We start from the raw sequence: 9,080 nt of genomic DNA on the forward strand, positions 1-9,080 counted from the left end.
AAATAAACAACGGAAGCGGAAGCTGGATCAAATGCAGGAAGGACAAGAAACGCAAATATGGATACTCCTATAGAATGAACTGTTTCTATCAACGCTACCTATAATAAGACAAAACGAAACAATATATATCAACATAGAACCAAATCAGTTTAAGGTGGTACCTAACACTACAGGGAGATAACTCTGTAAAAATCAACTTAACGTTTTAATCACGTTGTATTGTTAAGGAAATATTAAGCTTCTCAATGATCAAAATTAGTGTTTGTCAAACTGCTATATAACCAACGAAATTTTTCTGATAAAGTGGTTGGTTCAAATTTTTTGAAATTTTTATATTTTTGTCAAAGGGTCAAAGTAAACATTTTGTCAAAATTTTATGAAAATTAAACGAGCCAAATGTATATTAGTCAAGGTGTTGGGTACCACCTTAATGATGCATAACTTCAAATAAGCAAATAACATTACTAAAAAGTAGAGAACGAGATCGCATATTTTGTGCGCCTCTCACGATAATTTGATATGATCTTTAATACCTTCGTTTATAAATGTAACTTTTAATAACAATGATGCTAATTTTTTTAATTTATACAATTGAACTATTAATTCAGTCTTATTTCAGGTTTTGTAAAATAACGCTGTTGTAGGATGTTTTAATTTGGCTCAAACTATGCAATTTATCATTTCTATTGAGCAAGTATTAATCGGTCTCTATATTTTCTATTCGAACTAGACTATAACAACATATTTTAATATAAGTAAAACAGATATTGTGTGACCCCCATAGCAAAAAGTAAAATAACAAAAATAACGAACTTCAAGGAAAATTCTAAACGGAAAGTTCCTTATCAAATGGCAAAATCAAAAGCTCCAACACATCAAACGAATGGAAAACAACGGTTCCTGACTTGGTACAGGCATTTCCTTTTGTTGAAAACTGTGAAGTTAAATTAGAAGTACTGAAATAATTTTCGGAATTTTCAGCGGGCATTGTGTCGAAAGTAAAACACAGACTCTTCTTGCACATACATGCAACATGTGCAAGCGAACATGTGTTCTTGAATACCGAATGAGTTGGGAAATGTATATCCCATATGCAGATGAGGCAAAACAACTGATCAATACAATATCAATAGTGTATACTGGATTAATGTTTCATACATACTATCTTTCCCCCTGCTTTTATATAGAACACATGTTCGCTTGCACATGTTGCATGTATGTACAAGAAGAGTCTGTGTTTTACTTTCGCCACAATGCCCGCTAAAAATTCCGAAAATTATTTCAGTACTTCTAATTTAACTTCACAATTTAATCTACACTATTATATCGGAGATTTTGGCTATTAGCATAGAAAGTAAATTAAAATAATCTAGTAGTTAATTGAAACAAATGCTTGAGAAAAATGTAAAACATTAATTACAGCTGAGATGATAATCAATTGACCACATGTTATACATTTAAACTTGCAATGATAGATTGATTGTTGATAATTAACGCCATTTTCAGCCTTTTTGGCTATCTCATGGCGGCCAGATTATGTTGGGAAGGAAGCTGGAGTTCTGAGAGAGAACCATCGACGTTTTGAAGAAAAACAAGCAATATTAGTCAATTATGATTGGAGTCGAACGTTTAGCCTCAGTGTTGACAGGCTATGGAAACCGTAAAATGATTGAGGTAGACCACTCGGCCACTGCGGCTATTTACATGTAGTGGACCAATGTGGAAATTGACTGTCAAAATAAGGGTGTCATTGTGTTCGACGTTCTGAGAGGTCCGTATGCTATATACAAGGACTATCAAACTGCACATACTAATTTATGAAGACAACATTTAAATTTCCCAATTGTTCTTTTTCAAATGAACACAATAAACAAATGAACATATGATCTTCTCAAATATCACAACTAAATTATCAATTTGTTTTCAATATAAAACATTATCAGTGAGGTTTTTAGAAAAAAAAAAGTGTTGTGATATGCGCTGACATAGCATTTGTAAGACATATTCTTTATCGAGTATCTCATTACGGATCAACAACACGTATTTTTACTATGATACGTAATGTCGTAAGACGATGATTCAGTTGACCTTGATCCCTTCAAGATGACCCTCCCCCCCCCCCCCCCAAAAAAAACGAAAAAAAAAAAACCAAACAAATAACCGCGGTATTACTGATAAGTAGTTAAATGAACAATTTAGCTGATAGTACTCTTGAACTTTAGAGAGGAATAAAGACTCAGGTGTAAAAAGGAGGAGTATGATTGCCAATGAAACATCTACCCACCAGAGTCCACATGACGTGTATGCAAACGACTGTTGTCCATTTCGGTGTCTATAGAGATAAAATGTGGAGGGGAATACAATTTACTACAAATTGAATTCCCACATTTACAGGAAACTATAGGTACTCCATCGCTTGATTCAGCCTATTCTTCTAATGGTGGTAAATCTTTAACTACAGTACTGTTATTCCTTTTCTAATGCATTAGAATAAGAGTAATACATAAGAAATGAAACAATGAAAATAACACTTCATAGATTTCATGCGTCCGAAGCACTTTTCTTGATTAGCCTTCATCAGGAACGCTCAAAGTTGAATATATTAAAGAGCTTGACAAAAAAAGAATGAATTTGAGATAAAATTCAATTCCGAAAACCTTCATGCAAACGACAAATTTCAACTGAATGGTTGTCTCGTAACAAGTACGATTACAATATGAATAATATCTCCTGAAAACTGTTTATTTAGGCAGATGAAGTTTAATTTTCTATGATAGTGTTTCAATGGTTTCGATATGTCAGTTTGAATTTGTAAATTTGACTGGCACTACTTGCCAAGGAACAAAATTCCTAAATACATATTTCAATAGAAAATGCAAACACTCGACTTTACTATATTACCTATATTTATTCAATTAAACGCACTATTCAAGAAAATGACACTTACCGCAAAAAACACCGACCAATTCAGAGGGGCATTTGTTTTGAAGCACAATCTTGACAATGTCGAGACAAACGTCAGGAAATATGGCGCAATAATGACAAGAAATAAAGCCCAAATCCAAGTCTCGTCAACAGCTGTAGAATGAGCTGAGCATGTCGTTGTATTTGTAATATTGGCATTGCAGCTGGAACAGTTAGATGTTAGAAGACCTCCAAGAGTATTTATTTCAGATTTTGGTGTTTCTATTGGCGGAGTTATATGCCAAAGTAAAATATGCAAAGTGATCCTTGCAATAAAGCAGCTCACAAATACAACAATCAGCAGAATAGCGGCAAAAACAATTTTCAAAATCTTTTCTGATGATGGGTAAGCGGATGATTGTAGTTTTATCTTGAATTGTTGTTTATCACCACCATCTGTACATATTCTGATAAATAAACAAAGGAACAGTATAAAGACATTACTTAAAAATCAATAAATCAAATAACATACGTTTAACGTTACAATAACATGATAATACCTAAAAATGTATACAATCGAGTCTTAAAAAAATATGTTGTTTGATTTGTATAAAATACATGCATAATACGCAAACTTCCATTCTTTATTACGTAGCTGATACTGACAAACTTCTCTAGCACTTGACGTAATATTTTAACACTAGTCTACACATGTCAATATTTCAATATTTTCCCACGAATTTGACGCATAGGAATACAACTTAACGGTTATTCACCGACTGGTACACCACATAATTCAAATAATATATTAACAAAACAAGATATTTTGTACGAATGAATACAATGTGGCATTGAACAATTACCAACATGATTTAACGTTCATATAACACTTTTATTTCCACCAAACCCCCAAATAGTTGTGAAAACCATCATTCGCGATATTATGTAACAATACAAATTTAAGAAGATGTGGTATAATTGCCAATGCGACAACTCTCCACTAGAGAACAAATGACATAGAAGTTGACAGCTATATGTCATCGTAATGCCTTCAACAATGAGAAAAACCCATACCTCTAAATAAGCTACGAAAGGCCTTAAAATTTATATATGTATTTAACAATTATATTTAGTTTGGTTTTAATTTACTGATAACAAAATCAACATATATACCGATAAACACAATATTCAAAGATCTTATTACAGTTTTGACATGGTAAATAAAGGCAACAGTACCGCTGTTCGAATTTCATAAATCGATTGAGAAAAAACAAATCTGGGTTACAAACTAAAACTGAGGGAAACACATCAAATATAAGAGGAGAACATAGACACAACAGAAACACTAAAATGCAACACACACAGAAACGAACTATAAGATAACAATAGCCATTTTCTTGACTTGGTACAGGACATTTTAAGAAAAAATGGTGGGTTGAACCTGGTTTTGTGGCTAGCCAAACTTCCCGCTATAATGGCAATGTTTAATATAACACTAAAATGACAACATTACATGACAGGACTACAATACAAATAAATGGAAGAACATACAGGACAGAGAAACACACAAATAAACAATACAATAGAACATTATGACAAGCTAATAGTTATCAAAGGTGCCAGGCCTAAAGATGAAGAGCATTGATGACCCAAAATTCCAAAAGGTTGTGCCAAATACGGTTAGGTTATTTGCCTGGGATAAGAAAATATTTAGTATTTAGAATAATTCATATTTTTGCAAACAGTAAATTTTTAAAAATTAATATAAAAATGACCATATAATTGATATACATGTTAACACCGAAGTGGTGACTACCTACTGAATAAAAACGAATACATATATATATATACGTAAAACAACCTAGATCAGCACATAAAAACAGCACAGCCGAACAACGCATTGTATGTCAGCCGAATAGATCGACGATCAAGTGACGTCACGGGTACAATTCTACAAATTTCCAAAAAATAGGATAGAGTTCAAGATTAGGTTTGTAATACTGATATTACATGTATTAAATAACAATGAAAATTACCTTTTTGAATAAGTTTATTTAACGAATTGATAAGTTTATTCGTATCGTATCTAAATTTACGAGCTCGGTAACCACCATCACCGTAAAAAATTAGGATGTGCTATCCCGTTTGCGATTAAGGGCAGATAATTAATAGCTATCGTGGATGCACAGATATGGTCATACTAACAGTCAAATCAAGATACTTCCTAGAATTGACTTAACAGGGACTATGTGATATTTGCCAGTATCAGCATTATAATGTAATAGCCATCAATAATTGAATAAATCATCTTGATAATCTTTTGTGAAAAGATACCATAACATCCGGCAAAAAGCAGTCACTACGCCTGTTTTATCATCAGTATCTTATATGCAAGGATTTTGAACAGAATGTTATATAAATTTTCTTTGAAAGATCCCTCTTGATGATTGTCCATCTAATAAAACGGCAGATGTATAGGTGTGATGTAACATAACTTATCTGGAAACATGTTTATCCCAGCCACATTCTTAATGTATATGTCCCATGTCGATAGCCTGTATTCAGTCGTTTTCGTTCGTTGCTGATTGCCATATTTGTTTGTTTTTTTTGTGTTTTTTGTTATTAAAAAATGAGGCGGTAAGTTTTCTCTTTTGAATTGTGTCACATTTTGTTATGCTGGAGCCTTTGAAAGCTTACTAAACGGTTTTAATTTTACTCACTGTTGAAGTGCTTACAGTGATCTACCATTTTTTTACATCACTTGATCTCTAATGGACAGTTGTCTCACTTGCATTCTCTTTATTTTTTTATAAAGATTAAATAATGCTATGTAACATAAGTCTAACGTGTGTTTATGTTTGAAAGTTCTCTAAAATCGTAGTAAACAATATCTGAGTATTTCAATATTTTACCCTCCTGAATCGTCTGTGATAGTTGAATCCAACTTATCTGCATTTGAAATCCTACCAGTCTTCGTTTGCAATCCAGATGTAGATGCCATATCTAATGATACTACAAACAGACTTGATAAATATAGATGAACTAAGTTAAAAATTAAGAAAATTATGAAAGGTTATTGTATATTTTGGGGGTCAAATTGATATATTCCCTTTTTTAAATGTTACACAGATCATGAAAATATGTGTCATTGTATTTATGCATGGTGTTACACTTTGTAACGCCAGATAAGATTGTTTTGTTGAGATCAGAATTCATGCTCAACGTTAAACTCCTGGCAAAAGCAATTAATGTGCTGGTAGTTATATCTCTTGGATCTTGTTGACTTGCACTCTATAACCTTTTTGCTTTTATAAATAAAAAATAATGAATCTTGGAGACCTGTATCATTTTAAAACTAATTCTTAAATTGAACATATCTGTTTATTTCATTGAATTCGTTTAGAAATTTGTCATCGTTCTGTTAAGTATAAGGTTTGAAATTGCATTTAAACTGTCATTACACAGTGCATTGTAGCATCGTTTTGTGAGTTATTTAGCACTCAATTCATTAAGACAATCTTATTTTTTTCTTTTTGTTCTACTATGTTGTTTCGCAAGATGTCCCTTATCTCTTTGGTATATGATATTTAATATTTAATATTGTAACGTTCCGGGGTTTTCGAGTCAGGATACCCGGCGTTACTTATGTGGGCCTCCGATGAAGGAAGTAATAATAAAAATAATAATGGAAGTTTATAAATTGTATCATTTTCTGCTTCAGTAAAATTCAATACAACAAATACAGTGGTTCATAAAACATGAAAAGATTGATTGGTGTTTAACGCCCATTTCAGCATTATTGTGCTATTTCGTGTCAATTTTTATTGGTGGAGGAAGCCGGAGTGCCCAGAGAGAACCACCGACCTTCAGTAGGAAAACTGACATTCCTAGTCAATTAAGATTGGAGTCGACTGCACCTGCCACGTGAAAGATCGAACTCACAAGCTCAGTGTTGATAGTCTAGTGATACAGCAGTTCGATTAATTAGAACACTCGGCAACCTAGACCCCAAACACATGAAAAAAGATAAATAAAATAATGGTTATAGGTTCATTTGTCCCTAAAAGCTTAATAATAGTTCTTACTAGCACTCAATGCAGGGAAATCTTCTTGGTGCATAGATAATAATTTGATTCAGTTAGTTGCCCTCATATTTTCAAAAGTCTTAATAAAAGACTAATAAAGAAATATTTAGAAGCGTTCTCTTCAGTTATAATAGTTTTTCACTTGGTGCAGGGACGAGCAAATCTGCTTGGTGCTAGCCAAAATGAAAACACCTACTATGCAGCTTGGTGCGTAACGGCAGACGACGGAGTTTAAGGGTAGCTTCCAATTAATGAATGAAAATATTTTTATAAAGTCTCGGATTAGATATTTAGAACATTTGTTACATAGATCATGGACTATGACAGTTGTTTTCCGTTCGTTTGATGCGTTTGATTTTGCTATTTGATAAGGGACTTTCCGTTTTGAAATTTTCATTGGAGTTGGTATGTTTCTTATTCTACTTTTTACCAATTTCTGTTCATAGCTAATATGTTGTTGTGTCATTTTACAGCATTTACAATATTGTGCTTGGTGCAAATATGATTTGTTTTATAATTTAAAAAAATCGAACATTCTGCATGTGAGGTGAAAAGCCTAATCGGTGAGCGCAAACCTGTTATTTATACATCAGGCTCCGCCAAAAAATGACGTCATACACAAGAAATCCACAACATTTAGAATTGCACCGAAAAGTGAAAGTAGCAATGAACAAAGACACATTTGGACACATTCCCCTGCATATGAAGATGATACATCGATTGAATAACATCTTTTAATATATTTAAGGATGTTCGCTACTCTGTTTTAAAATAACAAGCTTTTTAAAAGACTGTTATAAATTGATAGTATATAAATAAAGGAACTAAAAAGCAGAAAAAAATGAAGGGTCCGTGTGCTAGCTTTCGAGATATAAGCCATTGAAAATTTAGAGGGAAATAATTTTCCCTAGACTTTTCTTACATTTCACATTGGCACCCATTTTCTTTAAAAAAACACGAAATAATAACAAGGATTTTAAGTAATTTTCTAATACGGCTTTTGTATTATATATATATATATATACGTTATAAAACTATGAAAAGAAAAGTAGGGGTTAGTGGGCAAAATTTTTTAATGGCACAACATGGATAAAACCAGAGGATTCCGAATATCTGGCAAACATTCAAACACAAGAGAAGCGAACATCCTTAAGTTAGGTAAACGACTCTTTTCATAAAACTACCATACGAGGCATATCAAATCACGTCTCCATGGAGAGGTGTTGAACGGAGGCCACAACTAGAAAAATGCACACACATGTTTCCATTCTCAATTTTATTTATAAATATCAAAGTCAGATTTTTTTCTAAATTGCTAGGTAAGACGTATTGAAGTTGTGAAGTTTGGTCGAAAGGTTAGGGTTCTATTTAGGAGAGGTTTTCTAATTTGCAACGGATCATGATCGGTTGGTACGTAACTGAACTGTACGTGTTGGTTTAGAGAATGCGATTATCATCTCCATATATATGATAAATAAAAAAAAGAAGACGCTGACAAAGAAATAATGTTTTTCATTTGATAGCGAATTCAGTATTAAATATAAATCAATTGTTTTAAAAACAATTGATAACGGTCTATCCCCTCCGAAACATGATTGATTGATTGATTGATGGATGGATGGATTGATTGATTGATTGATTGATTGATTGATTGATTGATGGATGGATTGATTGATTGATTGATTGATTGACTTATTACACACGTGAGATAGGGTCGCTTGAAACAAGCAAACACGAAACAAATGAGATCTTGGACCCGTATTAAACACAAAAGACCGAAACATGCATGTAATGTTTGGTTGGTTGGTTGGTTGGTCGGTTGGTTAAACACATGGGGCCGAGCCACTAGGACAACGCGAAAAGGGAATTGAGAGTCTAGTGCCCGTGTTTAAACACGTGGGACCTAGCCTCTAGGAATACGCGAAAAAGGAATTGAGAGCCTAGTGGCCGTGTTTAAACACTTAAGACCTAGCCTCTAGAAATACGCAAAAAAGGAATTGAGAGCCTAGTGGCCGTGTTTTAACACTTGGGACCTAGGCTTAAGGAATACGCGAAAAAGGAATTGAGAGCCTAGTTCCCGTGTCTAAACAC

This window comes from Mytilus californianus, unplaced genomic scaffold (assembly GCF_021869535.1).
Source record: "Mytilus californianus isolate M0D057914Y unplaced genomic scaffold, xbMytCali1.0.p SCAF_10, whole genome shotgun sequence".
NCBI lineage: Eukaryota > Metazoa > Mollusca > Bivalvia > Mytilida > Mytilidae > Mytilus > Mytilus californianus.